General features: G+C 41.7%; 1 long non-coding RNA gene across 1 annotated transcript in view; it reads left to right on the forward strand.

Annotated features, from left to right (window-relative positions):
* The window catches only part of LOC138297365 (uncharacterized), a 210,506-nt gene extending 190,944 nt beyond the window's left edge, over positions 1 to 19,562 (forward strand). The window contains exon 3 of the long non-coding RNA XR_011204055.1: positions 19,485 to 19,562. This is a non-coding gene — a long non-coding RNA (uncharacterized lncRNA). The remainder of the gene's footprint in view (positions 1 to 19,484) is intronic.
* Positions 19,563 to 20,473: the final 911 nt, after the last annotated feature.

Here is a 20,473-nt window from a genome sequence, read left to right on the forward strand (position 1 = left end):
CCTCTGACACGTATTTTGATGTTATTATATTTCTTCAGAGAGGGTTAGCTTTGTCCAGACACAATGGAGCACCCACTATAGGTAAAAACAACACCCTTTCAGGGTTAGAGAGATGCACAAACTATGCAATACAGAGGAAAGAACTCTGGGTAGTTCCCAAGTTTAAATCTTTATCTATATATATTACCTACTGGTGTTTGCCAGTGGGTTATAGTTAAGACCTAGTTTCCATAGACGGAGCAATCTCTGTTTTGCCTATAACTTTGGCACCACTTGACAAAACTTTCAAAACGTATACTTTGGTCAGTTCAGCTGCTGTCATTCAAGTTTTGTGGTGATCCGTCAAGTGGGGACCTAGAAAAATGGGGTGTTTTAAAAAAAAAAATCCCACAACTTTGTGGCAGTTCTGTGAATCCATCGGAAGCTATTTTCTTTAAAAAGTGAGCACGGTTTCCTGTGTTTGCTTTGCTTTCAGCCCCTTAGTGGGCCAGGTCCTGGGGGGAACATACTTTTATAATGAAGGGGAGTGGGAGCATGTGGCCCCGCTTTTGGTTCAATTCTGGCCCTGGGGACCCCATTCCCTGGGGGGCCCAGCCAAATATGGGAATGTGGAGGTAGGCTGCGTGACCCCTTCCTTGGCCAATTTTGGCCCTTGGGACCCCATATCCTGGGGCCTAGCCTAATCACAGGATAGATATATATATAATAGTCAAAGTTAGGAGCTATTGCCCATAGGGAAAGCGTTTTTTGACTTGGCTATATCTTTGACTCTGTTTTATGAATCTTCATGAAGTTTTCCCACAAAAGTGTCTTGTTGGGTCATGTTGTGCATGGAAAGTTTTGGGATGATCCATCGAGCGGGGGTGTGAGAAAAAAGGGAGGAGGTCAAAAAAAGTGCTTTGCCCATGTTAATGCCCATGGGAATTTGGAACACGACTACAGCCCAAACCACTTGACAGAATTACACCAACCTTGGCCGAAAGGTAGCTCCTGGTCCTGAAAGCACACTTGTTATTATTTGATGTAAGTTCACCCAGTAGCTTTCAAGATATTAAAGGAAAAATGAATTTGTATATCTGGGCAAAGCCTAAGCACAGATCTCATAGTGAGATGTGATTGGCTGTCAGCACTTCAACCAGGAAGTGCTGACAGCCACCTTGGGTCAAATATATATGATAGCACCCCTGTGAAATGCATTGTGGTGAATTGCAAGTTTTGCACAAAAAGCAGAACATCTAAAGGGTGATGACAGTTCTTTATTTACAATCTAAATCATTTGTTGATGGTAACATACTGTTTTTAGGAATTGTGTGTTCAGATTTGATCTTTCCCTGCTGGGATGTCATGAATCATGTTAGAGAGAAAACTGTTTTCTCCTGATTTTCTCATAGAGGTTATGGAGGTGCTCCAGAAGCTGAAATGAGAGCATATTTTCTGTAAATTCACGCTGTCTTTCTCAGCCATATGAGAATGAAGTCTGGCATTCTCTGTAAAACATGTTCTTCCAACAGATGAGCAGTGTTGCCAGATTTTGAGACCTGTTCAAAGCCCAAATCTGTCCGAGTACAAGCCCAAATTCAGCCCAATGCAGAGCAGTATTAGCCTGAAAACCAGCCCAGAAAATGCAACTCTCAAATTATGCAGAAATAGCTTCCAAAGCTTTATAAAGGATCATTCTAAAGTTTATTCAATATACATATAGTTAGAGGAGATACAATGGACACCAATGGACTTCTGCAATCATACCAAATGTCTATTAAAAACACTCATTTAGGAATGAAATAAATCTACAAAAGCAGATTATAATCAACTTTCAATTAAATCTAAGAACAGGAACATCAAAGCTATTTCAACAATGTGGCTCCAAAAAATGAATATTGAACAGATTAACACCACACAATGATACATGTATAATGAAATGACCTTTGAGTTAAAATAATACCAGTATGATTTGTCTGACAAGGTTTGCATTATATCTAACTGAAGATATTAAAACAAAGAAGTATCTTTTATAAGGTATATACGGCACTTTGGGAAAAAAAATAAACATAAAAGTTGAGGCAGATAAGTAGCTAGTGTGCTTAAGTATGAAGTGACCATGTGAACATACTTAAAAGACTAGGAGCAGTGTCCTGTTCGAGATCTACAAGGGTCACTGCAGTAAGAGCAGAGGCCCACACCTCTTAAGTTAAAATGTCTGAAAAAGCCAGAAAAGAGACATTAACTTTCTCTGACCAATTCCCTTCCCTGCCCTCCACTTCAAAGTCCTTGATCATGACCACAAGCACTGGCACTAAAAGCTAGACAGGGCATGTGTTGTTGCCTTTGTGTTGCTGAAAAACTAGACTAATGCTTGGCATGAAGCAAATGTGTTTGCTTGGTGTCTAGAAGAGCCCCTTTCTCAAAACATACTGCAACAACTTCTCCCCAACACCTGAAAATGGATGCACCCTCAACACTGCTGACCCTGTCATCATTAACCTTGTCCCATCACAATCCATACCACTTCACCATTTGGGCTCTACTGCTGTCACACAACCACTGACCTAAGCAGTCTCATGAGACTGTGCAGCTCCTTTATAACCATCAACAACAATGGAATTTACCTGGTGTGGATCCTAAAACTGACTTTGAAAAGGATACCTACATTCATGTTCTTAACTTTAAAGGCAAATGCACAGATCAATTTCTTAACAATAACTATTTAAACCCTAAGGTAATCCATGGCAGAAAAGCAGTCCCTGTTGACATTGCACATGCTTAACCTTATCCATATGAACATTTCCTTCTTCCAGATGTTACGTTTATGTAGTTTTATTTTCATTAAGTACATATTCAGAACTGAGTCCCATGACTTGGAGTCTGGTAAGTTTAGATTTTGGGTGGGTGTTCATGATGGGCACAATTGCGAGCCCAGAGGCTGAAAGTGGTATGGGTTTCTCATAGTGCTTGCCATGGGTCACTAAAGAGTTTAGACTAAATTCACATGCAATCTTGGCCTCTCTGCAGAGTGCACAGATTGATGGTCACATATATTCTTATTGCAAATGAAAGCACCACATCACATGTGCAACAGGATGCTGGATCATGACCAGTTTTGCTTGCCCATCTGGATGAAGTGAGGGTTGGGCTGTGGGGGCCATTTTATCCCCATATTTTTCTGAAATCCTCCATTTGCATACCTCACGTCACTTCTTTCCTCTTTAGCACCAGTTTCCACTCTATCCTTGTGCATAGTTTCCTTTAATTGGTGTAGAAAATGAGGAGGATCTGGCAGCTACTGTTGAGGTAGCTCTGAGATAGGGCCAACATCAGTGAAATACACTGAATTTGTCCTGGTGTAATCTGCCGACACCAGGACACATTCGGCATCAGCCATGCAGTGTCTGCTTCAATTTGAGAGCAGCAACTTATAGGGGGGGTTCTTATTTTCACTTCCATCTGGGCCCAAAACTATGGCTTCACTTAATGGGTCATCAGCCCTCCTTTTGTTGGTGTCCCGTCCCGGTTCTGCACTATGTGGAGCCTAACAGCTAAATATTTATGCAATGGAGGTAAACAGACAGCTTGTTGTCACTACATAGGTGCTTAACCAAAACTGTGATTTGGAGGGAGGATTTGACTTTATTCTTTTCCGATATATAGGATATATACATGTACTGTAAGAATGTCAAATGTATGTTGGAACGAGTAATTACATTAACGGTATAAATATGGCTTACTAATTTATTTTTTATTCAATTTATTTTAGAATGCTTTTCATCCTAGTGTAGGGTGTCAGAGTGCTTCACTTCACACAAGCATACTATACAAAGACAATGAATCATACAAGTGTGCAAATCAATGTGCAAGAGGTTTTACATAATGCAATGAGAATGTTATATGTTAAGAGCAGTGCTTAATTTTTAAAAGAATGAGGTCCGGTGCTCAAAGGTCTGCTTCAAAGGTACTTTTAAAAATTGGCACCCTAAATACTGAGGCTGAATACTCTAGAATTTACCTTAGGCCTCTGTAATCTACTTCTAGACATTGCTGTCCATTTACTTCTTTCTTGTCAGCCCCTGCTTTCTCCCTTTCTCTTTCTAGTTTGTGTGTTTTTATCTGTCTTGCTCACAGTCAATATCTGATGAGGAAATATAAATGACAGTCATCACAAACGTGTGCCGTTTGGGCCTCACTGGCAGCAACCAGGTGAAATTAAGCACTGGTTAAGAGAACTTAGTCTGGGGAAACACAAAGTGGGGATTCAAAACATGATGTAGTGGCTGCCAGTGCTAATTAGACTTTATTTTTACCTAAAGGAACCCTTTTTAACAAGCTTGGAGTAATGAAAGCTTGAGTAAAAAAAGGTCTAAGGCTATTAGTTTCAGTCTGCATGCATCTGCTGCATGTCAGTTCACAGCTCACTGTGCTGCATTACAAGGATGTTAACTTCAAGTGAGTAAGGGGTCTCTCTCACAAATAAAGTAAACCACTGAGCGATCTAAACGCATCACTAATCAGGATTTGCATGTTACAAGAAGAGTTGCCAGCAGGTAGGAAGTTTACGAGCATGAGCCATACGTTAAGGTCCCAGTGAGTAGAAAAATGTGCAAAATTGTGAAAAAACTATATTTTTCCTCTCATCAGTGCATAGCTTTAACAGTACATGTAACAAGAAAGCACTTTAAAATGTGCTCTAGAACTGGCTTAATCATGCACAACCGATAATTGATACAAAAGGAGGAAAGGCTTGTTGAAAATGAAGGTTGCTTTTGCAGTGCAGTTAATGGAAAGTTATAATCACCAGTTATCTTACTGCTGTTTATGTCCATTCACTATTACTAAACACTTGGGCTCAGCACAGGTGTGGACTGGTGGACGGGCAGGGCTCACCAGTAACCAGAACTCTGAGGCCCGCCCACACTATGAGGCATGCAACAAAAACCCTCATTTAAGAGCTTGGGGTCAGCAGAGCCTCACAGCCTGCTTTCATTTTGCTAAAGTGTCCGTGGGCACTGGCAAATTCTGCACAGAAAGGGGCAAATATCGACCAGTTTTCTCCAGCCCACCTGGGGTGTTTTTTCCCACACAAATTGGAAAATTCTCACCTATTTCTGGGGGAAATTTCCCATTCTGGCAACACTGCAGAAGAGCATGTCCTTTGATTCCCTAGTGCTCTACTTCAGCCTCAAAGAGTGTTCTGAAGAACAACTATATCACTAACCTTCTTACTTATGACAAAAGTGTGGCGCACCTGAAGCCATCTTGATTAAATCAAACTGGAAGAACATAAAACATTTAATATAGAAATGAACAAAATGAAGGGGTTTATTTTGTCATAGAAATTATGGTTAGTGATGTAGAAATTAAAATTAGGACACGTTTTAAGTGATTTCTCTAATATCTTTCTCTTATATTTCATTAAAACATTCTGACATGCAGACTGAAACATGCACTTCCAACACCAGCAGCAGACTGCTAGTTAACTCTCTGGTGATCAGCGGCTTTACTACAGTGTTCTAAGGTGCATCTAGAGTGCTGACATCCTGAATTTATGCCAAAAGTGTGACACGTCTGAAATCCATCTTGATAAAATAAAAGTGGAAAACTGAAAACATTTCCCACTGAGGTACTGCAGTAAATTAAGAAATTAGGGAACAAATAAGGCTTCCAAGATGACTACCAGAGCCCTAATGTAGCACAAATATCACCCAAATGTAGCCCAAGTATAGCCCAATGACAGAAGTGTGCAAAACACTTAGTGGTTCATTAACAAGCCTGCAGTGACACCGAAGCATCACTTTCAGTAGCTCCAGTGATGATGTGCCTTTCTCCATATTTAAAAGGTGACAAAAGCCCTTTTTGTGCTTTAAAGCTGCCTTGTAAATATGGCGCCTTGTATTTTTGTAATACATTGCATCCCTGCATTCTGAAAATGATGCAGCACAGCAAAATTGCTTGTGGCACGAGCTCTGCTATTTTCTAGTAAATGAGGCCCTTAACCCCTTTGCTGCCAGGCCTTTTCCCCTTCTGTGCCAAGCCTTTTTTTGGCTCTTTGGGGCAGTTCGGGCTTAGGGCCCCATCACTTTTTGTCCACATAAGCTACCTACACCAAATTTGCGTCCTTTTTGTCCAACATCCTAAGGATTCTAGACGTACCCACAGTTTGTGATTTCCCCTAAAGGAGACCAAGATATTAGCCAAATTACAGCAACATTTTTGTTTTAAAAGAAAATGGGGAAAAAAAGGCTGCAGAAAAAGGCTTGTGGTTTTTTCCCTGAAAATGGCATCAGCAAAGGGTTTGTGGTGCCACAATCACCATCTTCCCAGCTTTCAGGAACAGGCTGACTTGACACAATTTTGGCATTTTACTCAGCAATTCCCCATTTTTACTATTTTTTGTACATTTAGCCTCCTTCCAGTTAGTGACAGAGATGGGTGTGAAACCAATGCTGGATCCCAGAAATCTAAACATTTCTGAAAAGTAGACAAAATTCTGAATTCAGCAAGGGGTCTTTGTGTGGATTCTACAAGGTTTTCCTACAGGAAAGAACAGCTAAAATAAAATTAACTTGAGGTAAAAAAACAGCCATTTCTCTCCACGTATTACTCTGTACCTTTTTCCTGAGATGTCAGATATTTTAAAGCAATATACTGTTACATCTGCTGGACTCTTCTGATTGCAGGGATATATATGACTTGTGGGTTCATCAAGAACCCTAGGTACCCAGAGCCAATAAATGAGCTGCACCTTGCAATGGGTCATCATTCTATTCCGGGTACACAGCAATTCATTTGCGGAAATATAAAGAGTGAAAAATAGGTATCAAGGAAACCTTTGTATTTCCATATTGGGCACAAGATAAGGTGTTGAGAATCAGTGGTTATTTGCACATCTCTGATTTCCGGGGTCTCCATACTAGCATGTGAATTACAGTCCATTTGTCAAATAGACTTCTTTTTTACACACTGTCTTACATTTCGAAGCCAAAAATGTAGAGAAACAAAAGGGGCAATAACACTTGTTCTTCTATTCTGTGTTCCCCCAAGTCTCCTGATAAAAATGGTACCTCACTTGCACTGGTAGGCATAATGCCCTCGACAGGAAACGCAACATGGACACATCACATTTTTACATTGAAATCTGACTTGTTTTTTGCAAAGTGCCTAGCTGTAGATTATGGCCTCTAGCTCAGCCGACACCTAGGGAAACCTACAAAACCTGTGCATTTTTTAAAACTAGTCACCTAGGGATATCCAGGATGGGGTGACTTGTGGGGCTCTCACCAGGTTCTGTTACCAATAATCCTTTGCAAACCTCAAAATGTGGCCAAAAAACACTTTTTCCTCACATTTTGGTGACAGAAACTTCTGGAATCTAAGAGGAGACACGAATTTCCTACCACCCAGCGTTCCCCCAAGTCTCCTGATAAAAATCGTACCTCACTTGTGTTGGTATGCATAGTGCCCGTGAAAGGAAATGCCCCAAAACACAACGTGGACACATCACATTTTCCCAAAGAAAACAGAGCTGTTTTTTGCAAAGTGCCTAGTTGTGGATTTTGGTCTCTAGCTCAGCCGACACCTAGGGGAACCTACCAAACCTGTGCATTTTTTAAAACGAAACACCTAAGGGAATCCAAGATGGGGTGACTTGTGGGGCTCTCACCAGGTTCTGTTACCCAGAATGCTTTGCAAACCTCAAAAGTTGGCAACAAAAACACTTTTTCCTCACATTTCTGTGCCAGAAAGTTCTGGAATCTGAGAGAAGCCACACATTTCCTTCCACCCAGCATTCCCTCAAGTCTCCCGATCAAAATGGTACCTTACTTGTGTTGGTAAGCCTGGTGCCCGCGAGAGGAAATGCCCCAAAACACTATGTGGACACATCCAAGTTATCAAATACAAAACTACCTATTTTTGGGGGGGCACCTGAGTTTTTGGTCCTGGGCTCAGCAGCCACATAGGGAAATCTACCAAACCCAAACATTTCTGAAAACTGAAAACTAGACACCTGAGCTAGTCCAGGGAGGTATGACTTGCATGGATCCCCCAGTTTTTTTCCCCAGAAACCTCAAATTTAGCTAAAACATCAAATTGTTCCCCCATTTCTGTGTGGGATCACCGCACCGGCACACATTTCCCACCACCCAATGTTCTACTCAGTCTCCCAGTAAAAATGATGCTTCACTTGTGTAGGTGGGCCAAGTGCCTGTGGCAGGAAAGAGCCAAAAACATGAGGGGGGAAATAAAGCAGGTCCAAAAGGGCACTTTGAAACAAAATGTTTTTAGGATGACAAGTGGGTCAGAATTTTTATCGGTATAGATGCAACAATGCTGGGTGGTAGGAATTTTGTGGATTCCTGCGGATTCCAGAAGGTTTCATCACAAAAATGTGGGAAAAATGTGTGATTTCCAGAAAAGTTGGAGGTTTGCAGGGCATTGTGGGTAAGGAAATGGTGCAAGGTGCATGTGAAGCACGCGGCCCTGAACTCACCCAGATGTTTAGTTTTCGGATGTGTCTAGGTCTCGTAGATTTTTCTACATGGCAGAGACCCAAAGTCCAAAAAGTTCAGCCCTCACCATTCCAAGTGAGATGATTTGGAGAGTTAGGCAAGCTCTCATGGCCCAAATGCAAAACCAAAACCCAAAATATTCAAATTTCCTCTTGCTTGCCATGGAATAAGATGTTTTATTGTACTGGGGGAGAGCTGAGAGACTGTTATCCCCTTCAGTGGGGGTGAGGGTATAACCATGCCCATACTGGTTGGTAGCCACCATCCCAGTATTTTTTTTTTAATTCCCTCGCATCTAGTAGGCTTTCTCCCCCCGGGAGTGGATCTGGGGTAATTGCCCCATCTGCCCACCGGTGTGCAGAACAACTTTGTCCCCATTTATTTAGGGTGGGGGGTTTGGCCATACCCCCACCCTCAACTTTGTCCCCATTTATTTAGTGTGGGGGTATGGCCAAACCCCCACCCTCTTTTTTTGAAAAAAAATCTTCCCTGGTGTCTGGTGGGGTTTCCGGCCCCCTGGGGGCTGATGAGCCTTACAAAAATAGGCTGATCTGCCCCTAAGTGGAGCAGAAATGGTCTAAAGGGGTCGCTCCCCCTGCGTGAAATTGGTGCAAAAAAAAAATCCCTGGTGTCTAGTGGTTTCTGCCTCCACCCCCTTGGGGGCAGATTGGCCTAAGAAAAATAGGCCAATCTGCCCTCAAGGTGGGCAGAAATGTCCTAAAATAAATGTGTCCCCCAGGGGAACAACCCTTTGCCTAAGGGGTCGGTCCCCTTGCGTGAAGCTGACCTAAAAAAAAAATCCCTGGTGTCTAGTGGTAGATCAGCCTAATTAATATAGGCCGACCTGCCCCTGGGGTGGCAGAAAAGGCCTAATAAAATTATTGCCCCTTGGGGAGTGACCCTTGCCTAAGGGGTCACTCCCCATAAAACAAAACAAACCCGGCAAAAAAATCCCTGGTGTCTAGTAGCTTCTGCCCCACCCGGGGGGGGCAGATCAGCTTAATCAGTATAGGCCGATCTGCCCCCAGGTGGGGCAGAAAAGGCCTAATAAAAAATTGCCCCCGGGGAACGACCCTTGCCAAAGGGGTAGCTCTCCTTATGCCAATTTCATAAGGAAAAAAAAATCCATGATGTCTAATGGATTCTTCCCCCCCTGGGGGCAGATCAGCCTAATCAATATAGGCCGATCTTCCCCCCAGGGGTGCAGAAAAGGCCTAACAAAATTATTGCCCCTTGGGAGTGACCCTTGCCTAAGGGGTCGCTCCCCTTATAAAACAAAACAAACACGGAAAAAAAAATCCCTGGTGTCTAGTGGCTTAGGGAGGTGACCTCTAATGAGGACGGCACACGATCGCATGCTGATGTCATCAGATGTAACTGGAGGGGCGGGGGACAAAGGGGTGGAATAGGAAGCGATTCCCCTTCCAGCCCTGCCCTGCGGGCCTGGGGGTGAAACCCACAGAGAGCTCCAGTGCCGGGACGTAATGGTTACGTCCTCAGCAAAGGAGCATTGTGCCGTGGGACATAACCATTACGTCCGCAGCACAGAATCGGTTAATATTTAAAATAATACTGTGCATCCTTGTGTTTTCCAGTGCGCCGGTGTTATATTGGATTTGTGGTCTGCGCCTGGATTATTTATTGAAGAAGTAACGGGAGATATAAATATATATATATGTAAATATATATATATATTCACATCCAAAATGCTTGATTCCGAGCTGCAATGGCCCGTGAGGGGTGGTGCGAGAAACCGGCACGAGCAGACCGGTAATAAATAATTCAAATAAAAAATACTGATCGCACACTCAGGATTCAAGGAAAAGCACACCACTATTTAATCACAAACACAAGTATTTTTTATTTGAAATATATATATATATATATATATATATATATATATATATATATATATATACATACACACATATATATATATATATATATCAATATCTCTCTACATATCTATTTATTATGACTATTTATAGAAGTAACAGGAGCTATATATATATACATATATGTATATATATATATAAATATCTCTCTATATATATTATCTATTTATCTATCTATTTATCTCTCTCTTGCGCCATGGTACAAGGATGGCTGGGTTGCGGGACAGGTTGCTTTTGTGCAGGAAGGGTCACCTTTGCTCCTTCTGCATATATATATATATATATATATATATGGTATATATATAAGGTAAGGGTACTAAAGTTGAAACCACAAGCAGTAGAAGGGCCAGAGCTGCTAGAAAGTTTGGAAAGATCTTAGGCTCTCCAAACCCCATTTCTGGTTCTGGGGAGATGGGTGTGTGGTCTACTTCAGATATAGTGAAAAACTCAGTGCCGTTTGGGGAGAATTCGTTCTTCTTTAGGGAACTGTGCTATATATACCGTAAGCAAGCGTGATGAAACCTGTGAGCTCAGGGCTGCACATAAGCGACTTGCATAGGACGTGATACAGTTGTCTCGAAATACATGCCTTTGTTTTGATTCCTGTCCCTTTAAGAAACGTGTTACAGCTAGGGCTACAGTGTGAAGTGAGAAGAGGAGAAGGCAGGATCCCAGGATAAATGCTGCTTACTCCTTATATTCAGGCTGCCTTTGCAGGTAAGGTGGAAGAAGCTCACTGTAAGCCACTCCCTCTTTGCAAACTGTGCCTGATGACTGGTTATAGAATCATTTTCAACAATGCAGCATTTGCGTGATGTTTACAGGCCTGCTGATAATTCACAAACAGCGGCACAGCCCCTGTGTTCTCAGGTCACAAGCAGGGGGAAAGCCCACTTGGAGAGTGGCTACAGTTAATCTGAGAATCGAGGGCCCACATTACTGAAGTTTTCAAACGATGGTATCCTTTTACTTACCATTTTAAAGACCCAAATGCGCAACATGAATTAAGTTGCGTCGCTTGAGTGCCTGGACAACCTTCACTTGAAAGTGGGCCAAATATTTTTGATGTATTGCAAAGTCCGTTCGTTAGATAACAAACATGGCCACTTGCATGTCTGCTTTTGTAATAGCACCATGGGTTTAGTGCATCTTGCTTGCTGCGAACTGTTTCTACCCATATAACTATCATACTGCGGTGGGATGTGAGGAGGGGTATCAAAAGGTCACGAGCATCTTTAAACATCATTATATATGATTTGAGGTAATGATAAAGCTCACGTCTTGGAAAGTATTGCTAGTCATAAGGCACCCTGAAATAGGGAAATATCATTGCATCTGTATAAACATTCTCTTCACGCATTTTAGGAGGGATATTGGTAATAAACGTGGGGATAATAGCAAGGCAACCTCCCGTGAAATTGCCATTTGCTTTAGGAATGAGTGGTTTATGATTTATGAGTGCAGCTCATTGATCACATGCTGCTTTAGTCGGCTATTTATTTGGCAGAGCACATACCGTAAAATGTTCATTAAAAAAGCCCACATAGTTGTGCTCCCGAAAAGTCACAAGGAGTAAGGTGTTCGGATATGCCAAATATTTCCTTTAGGTGCAATCAAACAATAGTGCCTGTGAGAGAAACTATTCAGGTGCATGCTCTGAAAGTCTCCTGTTCACGTCATACACCATCCCACATCCCAAGACTATTTGTGCAAAGGGGCCACCCCATCAACAATACATTTGAATTTAAAAAATGATTTGTTTTATTATGATTGAACTTTGAGCAACAGAGCAATCTTGCCCATTGACCCTATGTCCAGAGGGCCCCATAGGAAGGTGAACTCCCTCTCTATCTCACATCTGTCTATTTCCAACCCCTCAGGACTTTATTACATGAACCTAGAAGTATATTTTTCAAGAGCAGGAAAGGTAGGGTGCACACTGACCAGTAGCCAAATATCTGCACAGTTGTGCATTCGAATGATAGCAATTCTAATGTAGGAGGGAGTTGGTGTCAGTAATTAATTCCATAGCTCTAGATCAGTGGTTCCCAACCTTTTGACTTTTGTGGACACCCACTTTGTCATTACTGGAACCCGGGGACCCCCACTGAATAATTATTGGAATCCTGCCCCCACCCCCACCGAGTCATTACTGGAAGCCGGACTCCGGCCTAAACATTTCAGTAATTTGAAATGCAAAATAATACACAAAAAATACAGAAACACGCATTCATCAAACACATACACAAATGATAAAACATTTTATTTAGTTTGCATACAAATATAAATAAAAAATATAAAATGTAATTTTAATAGCAAGGTTGGAGCTTTTCTAAATTCAACTGAAGGCAGACATCACCCATACTATATTCTGTTTGATGCACCTGCACTGCTCACACAAATCAGTCTGAGGATATTAATTTAATTTTTTGCCTGCAATTTCTAATTCCTTTACATTTCTGGTTCATTTAAAAATGTTCAGTTGCACATTTGACCACTTTATTTAAATACACTTTATACATCTGCTAATATTATTTGATTTTCTAAGCAAGCGTGGACCCCTTGAAGAGGCTTCGCAGAACCCCAGGGGTCCCCGGATCACAGGTTGGGAAACATTGCTCTAGACAAATGAAGAGACATAGGAACACAATTTCTGCAGAATCACAACTAATTATCCAAACATTCCCTTTCTTCTTAAAATGCCTGATACAAAGCTCCAGCATCCTTAAAAATAACACCCAGGTGGTATTATTTCTGCTCTCTGCCTATTCTCATAACCCTATGTCATTGTCGTGAGCATAATAGCTACATAAATTCTGAATTAATGACTGAACTGAAAAGGCTCTTCCTGTCCAACACTAACCTAAGAGTTTAGGTTTGATCACTTGGCCTAGTACATATGCCACCACTCCACTTTATCCCAAAACAACCTCCCCACCCAACTGGCCATCACAATTATCAGTTGATATCTTTCTTGCTCTTGTCTATTCCTTGTTTGTCTTTAGGTCACTGAGAGAGTGATACACCCCTTTATCCACATGTACATCTTTCATTTGCCTTGTGATATTATAGGTAGACACTTAGTAGTCCATCCCCTTCTTACCTTATTTAACTTGACGGTGTGGGAGGAGGGGTGCTGAAATCCTCTGTGCTCTACCCAACTCTTTTGTTACTTGTCTTGAGTAGTAAATGAGGTACTTTTTCCACTACCCACAGTTTTAGCTGGCAACTGTTTCTACCCATGCATACTTGTTTCTTAGTTTGAGTGGTAAACATTCAATGCTCTGCCTTCTTCACTTGATACCAGGTTAGAGTTTTTCCAGTCCATTCCCCACAACAATTTGTCTACTGGGATGATATCATAATAATGACATATTAAGAACAATTGGGAGAAATGATTCCATTTACAGGGTTGTTTACACATTCAGTCTAGGCTTAGGCAAAATGTTTCATTATGCATGCGAAATCACAGATACATTTTTAGTATTTTGTATAGTGTATACGTTGTTCCACTTATGTTTTTTTGTGGAATTTTTACCTGTGAGAAGAAAATGTCTTGCAGGAATGGGGAAAACTGGATGAGGGACGTGGCAGCAGGTTTTGGGCAAGTACATTCCAGCTTTAACGTTAGAAACTGTAAGAAAAGTACATTGATGAGACAAATTAATGGTAACAAAACTACACCTGAAAGCCATTGCCACTTATGCTACTAATGAACTGATGTGTGATGTCACTGATGATATGTTCAATGACATAGTTTACGACATCACTGAATACACAGCAAATTACCTCATTGATGACATCAGTGATAGCACCTTCCAGGATACTGCTGTTGGCAATTTTTATTTTTGCAATGAAGATGTATCAGTGATTTACTTTTATCACATACCACATCAGGCAGTTCCCTGTGCCCTATCTGCTGTGGGCAGCCAAGCAGTCCAACAATAGAATTCAGGAGGTCTTGCTGGTGGTTTGTGGACCATACCATGCATAGATGTATCTCGTGCAGGCTGCGCTAGAGCTATGAACCCTGCCCTGGCTTCCACAAACTCTGTGGCAACTTTTGTTCATTATCTTGACTGAAGAAGGGAGCCCTTTGGTGTCTAACCACCTGAGAAGGAGCATCAAGTGATGCTGCTCCTGCCCCGTTATGGCTTTTTTAAAATATGTTTTTCAGACTTGGGGGCCAAGTCCGAAGTCATATACGGTGGATGCAACAGTTTCCTCAAATTGTGGCAAAACAATCTGAGAGCTTTGATTCTGCTGATCTGAATTTGGGTTCATGGACCTCTGTTGGATGATAGGAGAAAAAGATCCCTTGTCTAATCAGAGTTGAATGTTTTATCATTCTGGATAAAGCATTCCATAAAAAAGCTCCATAAAAGTGGGTTTGCAGATCTATGTGCAGTAATGGTCCACATATCTATACCTTTTTGACACACACAAGCCACCCAAAAAAGTATTAAATGCTAATTTGTGGAGAGTACAGAATTAATTTACACTAAACCAAGCAAAGGCACGTCCTTTGGTAAAGTTCTACTTTCATGCCAAGTTTGGTGTACTTCCGGATCAATCATTTTTCTTTATTAGAGGGCAAGAACTCCACTGGAAAGCAGGACACTGCAAAAAGAAGTGGCAGGAAACAGTATTCCTCTCAGGATTCAAAGGTTCAGTAGATCACGCACCAGGCGAGGAACACAGGTGCTCCCAGTAACAGCAGTAGAAGCACAAGTTCTGGATGCAAAAGTCAGTCTTGAATCCATCCTCCAGCTCACAGCAACACAGGGTGACTGGAACTCAGGACAGGTGTGAACTAGCTGCAGGACAGTACAGGTGAGATCCGTTCCTCTTCTACCTCACTGCCCGAAGTACTTAGAAGCAACTGCTGGGCAGAATGAAACTCCAGCTTCGCACAAGGATTGCATTGTGTTTCAGAGTATGGTAGGAATTCATACAAGGGAGTGCATGGGAAGGGTGGAAAAAGAAAGACTTAGTAGTTTTGCATCAAAAAGTATACCGCCAGCTAGCACTATTCCAAGACTCCAGCCGGGCATAATATTTATGGAATGATGGTAGCCAGCGGTAAGGCCAGGCTAGTGTCATAAAAAGGATGCTAGCCGGGAGGAGGGGGCGTAGGGTGAACAGGAGGTTGTGCTTGAAAGGATGACGCTAGTCTGGTTAGAGGCATAACAATGCTTCTAACCAGACTAGCGTCATTTTTTGACACACAACCCCAATGGGCATGACTCCTGTCTTAGTAAAAACAGTAGTCATGCCCACCACCCCCATGGCCATGCCATGTGGGGGGGGCAAGTTAGGTCCCCCTATGACACTTTTAAAACAAATTGAAAATACTTACCTGCACTTACCTTACTTACCTGGGATGGGTTCCCCCATCCTGTGGTGTCCCTCTGGTGTGGGTGGGGGTGTCCCTGGGGCTAAGAAAGGGCATATGTGGGCCCATTCCATGGTCTCTGACCAAGGATATAGGCCCACAGGTCCCCTAACGCCTGCCCTGACCCAGGCGTTAACTAATGGTGCTAAGCAAGCTTAGAACCATTATTTAAGGCCCCCTTAGCCCACATGCATGATTTTAAGGCCATATCGTCATGTTTTGTACTGGAACACCTACCTTACATCTCATTGACACACAGTCGTTTCCTGCAAGTGTAAAATGACGCTAACTTCAAAACTTTGGCGCTAGATGGGTCTAGCGCCACGGTATAAATATGGAGTTAGGGTTGCGCCGAATTTCCGTAAAAAATAAAATTACACAAATTCGGCGCAAACAGAGTATAAATCTGGGCCTTAGTGCCAATTTTAATAAGATTCATCAAAAGGCTCCTGTCCAGCTACAATGCATAGGAATACACGTACTAAAATGCATCAGGAGTCGGTAAGCAAACCTTGTAGAGGGTCTGATTTCCAAAAGGATTTGTAAAGTCTGTGAATGAACATGAAAGTGCAGCACAGGTTTTAAACTAGTGTTCATGATGGAAGCAATATCACATAAGGTTTTCAATTAGCACCACCTAATGGCAGGATCAAAGGATCCTGACACCACCTTTTTTTTGGGTTTTGTAAGAGAAAGAATACACAGGGAAGACACTTTTTCTGTCAGTATAAAATTAACAGTATATAGGCAGCTGGGAAATTCTCAGTACAACACCCAAACACACTTATGACCTGTTATTTTTATACAACAAGTATTCAACATCGTTGATTGTTCATGGGAGGAGATCCAACCATTTACCCCATACCTTTGTATGTTTGTGAGGATATCCCCTCTTTTCATAAACCATTTTTTTCTGACTTGCACACCAGTCAATCCCACGCCTGCATTTCTGGAAGGACGGTGCAGTGGAGGAATTCCAGTTGGCTGCAATATCTCTTTTTGCCACCATTAGAGCAGTTCCTATAAATGTTTGGTCTGCCCTTGAACAATCTACTCCCTGCATTATACCCATTAAGACCATTGCGGGGGACATCTGTTGCTCCCACCCCATCACTGCATTAAGTTCATGGAATATCTGTCCCCAGGATTTTTATATGCGGGGAGTTTCCAAACCATGTGAAAGAAGTCTGCAGAGGCTTCCCAGCACCTAGGACAGCAGGAAGTGGAACGGAGTCCCACTCGATACAGCCAGACAGGAGAGAGGTATGACCCATACCAAAAATACATTTGTACCAGTTGCAGTCTAGACGATATAGCTATTAGTCTTGGCACCATCAGTGCATCGTCACAGTCCGTTTCTTCAAGGGAGCCCAGCCATCCCTCCCATTTAGCTCTGAGATGGTCTAGGTCACACGGGGCATGATCAATTAACATTATATAAATGTGGAAGACACCTTTTTTCCCCAAAGCCCCCATGAGCAATTTGGCTTCCAGTGGACTATATTCAGGTAATGTGTCAGTGTGTTACAGGTTTACACTCAGGGCATGGTGAAGCTGGAGGTATTTATGAACATGTGTATGGAAGTATTGATGCACAGTCTTTAGGTCCTGAAAGGACCGCATTGATCCCTCCTTCCACACATCTCCCAACTGTGAAATGCCCAGCAAGTCCCATCTCCTGAACCCTCACAAGGTAGCCGATTCTTTCAGCCACGTGACTTGGGAGTCTGCAGGGTGATGACATTGCCCCAAAGTGTATGACGCAGGGCTGTGTGCCAGGCAGTGAAAACCACTCTAGTCACTGGATTTAGTTTGCAGGAAGTGGGGAACCATAGAGGAGATCTAAAATTTGTGGGGATCTCAGTGAGGTTAATTTAAGTTGATATGCCGGGTTGGCCGAACCCCCATTAAATCAATCAAGAAGAACCAAGAGCTGTGTCTCTAAATAATATAAGTAAGTGTTGGCCATGCCCATCCCCCCGTCGTATACCCCCCTCTGGAAGTGTTGTAGTGCAATTCGGTATCTAGTTCCATGTCAAAGAAATGAGGCTTCTGTTCTATCTAGTGCATGGACCCAAGAGCGCGGAATCAGAAACAGTTTTGTGGGAAGGAATCCTGTCCATCAATCCCTAAATCAGGCTCTTAGCCATTATATGAACACACTATTTTTGTACGTTGACATTAGGTGGGTGCAATGCAGATGGATAGCTTTGTGACCAATTCCATTTTACCTCAGCATGTACAAAATTGTCATTTAATTAGTGATTGCATTTGACTCACAGAATACAGGTGGTCAGAGAAACATATTAGTTATTTACATATTTCAAGGTCATGAATTCAACATTTCCAAAAATGATGTAAACTGTTAAGCCAAATCTATTTATACAGTTTAACAAAATTCACAATTGGCAAGTGACACGTATTTCAAACTGGCTTTAAGTCATGAGTGTTTCATAGTATTTAAACTTTTAATTTTTGAGAGGAGGTAGACAAGGGTAGTGACTGACCACATTTTCATTTCTAAGGCTGAAAAAGTACAGAACCCACCTGTGGTTGCTTGTTTTCCCATTTAGATGTGACCTAACCTGGCATTTTATTCTGGTCCATCCCTTTTGGGGCAGAGCCTAGTCTTACTTACATGTGGCTGGTCCCTTATTAGAGATGAAGGGGCACCAACGAAATTTCCCAAAAATATGAGATCATCCAAGTATGTTGCTCCAATGTAGCTTTTATTAGCTAAGCAATTCCCTATGGCACCTCATTGAGTGTTTGGAGAGCAGGCTAAACAATGGCTTATCATGGCTGCATGATTCACGATTTTATTATATTGCCCTGATGAAGTTCACGGATGGTGAACAAAACCTGTTGGCTGGTTTCTATTTGGCATATTGAAGCTAATAAAAGCTACATTGGAGCAACATACTTGGATCTCATATTATTTGGACATTTTGTTGGTGCCCCTCCATCTCTAATATGTAACATTGGATCAACTTGGTCATACCTTTGGAGCAGCAGGTGCGGAGGTTGGGAGCACAACTTAAAGAGACACAGTGGACAAGGGGGAGGTGCGATTGCCTTTGGCTCGCTGTTACAGTTAATTCATATTTGAATATGGCTGGTCCCTGTCGGCAATGACACAGACAATGTAAAAAACAATGGCATGAAATGGGGCCCTGGTTGATTACCAGTGGCTCAGAATAATTCACACTTACAAATCATCACTTTTTGAGCTGTCTGAGTAAATGTCCCTATGTGGTTGAGGTGTGCGAACTAAAATGCCAATAAGTTATTTTGTAGAATATAGTATGAAAGAAAACACAATTTACAATTCCATCTTTTCTCATGGCCATTGCTATTATGTACCATAGAAAAGGCAAATTCTGCCTTTATTTTGTTCTGATGATAAAATATTGTGATTCCTGCTGATAACTCCTTAATTCCTACCCTGAACATTCTTCTGTCTGACTTGAAATTGCCCTTGATAGCACCATTTTCACAGTGTAGTGGTATGCTACTCAATGTTTCCTATAAAACAGAGGTGTGTAACATATGTCTCACAGGGTCAAAGATATGTCAGATTTTCTGGATAACTACAGTCTACATAAATTAGTCCCTTTTAGATTGTGTGACTATACCAAAAATCTATCATGGATCCAACCCTCCTTGACACCCCGCTTAAAGATATTTTTCTTCTAGTGCAAAGCCTGCTTTGATGTTTGCTGGAAGATGGCTATGGTCAGGAAGCTGAGAATACAACACATGCAATTGTTCAGAAGGTGAGTCTCGTGATAGGGCTTGCTATGGCACTTAGAAAGAAATCTACTTGCTTACCCTGTAAATTAAAATTTCCAAATTTGGCATCTCAACTCATCTGTTGGCGAAAGACATAGAGTTGTACCTTTGGAATCAATAGGCTACTAACTCAGCTCAGGAAACTTTCTGGGTTACCCAAAGTATACTGGATTTTCTATTCCCTGATTTAAGTGCAATTTAAGTAAAAGGAGAATACCATTTCAGTTATATGTACTTAATAGAATATATTTCTTCTTCAGTATCAAGAAGATGAACTATTCATCTATTTTGCATATGTATTTCTAAGGGTGAAGAATACCTTCTCCACACTTAACAGTTCCTAGATATTTGCCAAAAACATGGCTCATTGAGGTGGCTTTAACCTGGGTCCAAAGTGGCTGATTACTTATCTTGAGTGATAGGCTTTTGGTGCATGTGCCTGATTAATTAATGTCCCACAGTGGTACTGGCTACATATATTTGGCAATTGTATATGCTTGATGTCATTAACTGTTCCCAGGGTGGTATCACAGTAGTTTCTATTTTGATAATTTCCACCAAATGTGTACCATTTTGTGAACCGTACCATATTTTCTCCAACACATGTTAGACAAAGTAAGAATCATTCAATTGGTCTGCATAGTGTTAGATAACACTATAGGTATATTTGGCACGCATCTTCGTAATCTGTGCCAGTGCTGGAACTGGAGAATATTTACTCCAGGAGCCCAAAAATAGGTGGCGAAGATGTGGCAGGTGGTGAAGTCACAAGGAACGTACTCATAAAAAGTAGAGAGTGATGGTTAACTTATACGTTTATTTTTTAAAACCTTTGTCACAAAGGAGTTGACAACAAAGACAAGCTTGCCAGTAAATCTGTTCTTCCTTAATTA

Source organism: Pleurodeles waltl, chromosome 5, assembly GCF_031143425.1.
Source record: "Pleurodeles waltl isolate 20211129_DDA chromosome 5, aPleWal1.hap1.20221129, whole genome shotgun sequence".
NCBI classification, from domain to species: domain Eukaryota; kingdom Metazoa; phylum Chordata; class Amphibia; order Caudata; family Salamandridae; genus Pleurodeles; species Pleurodeles waltl.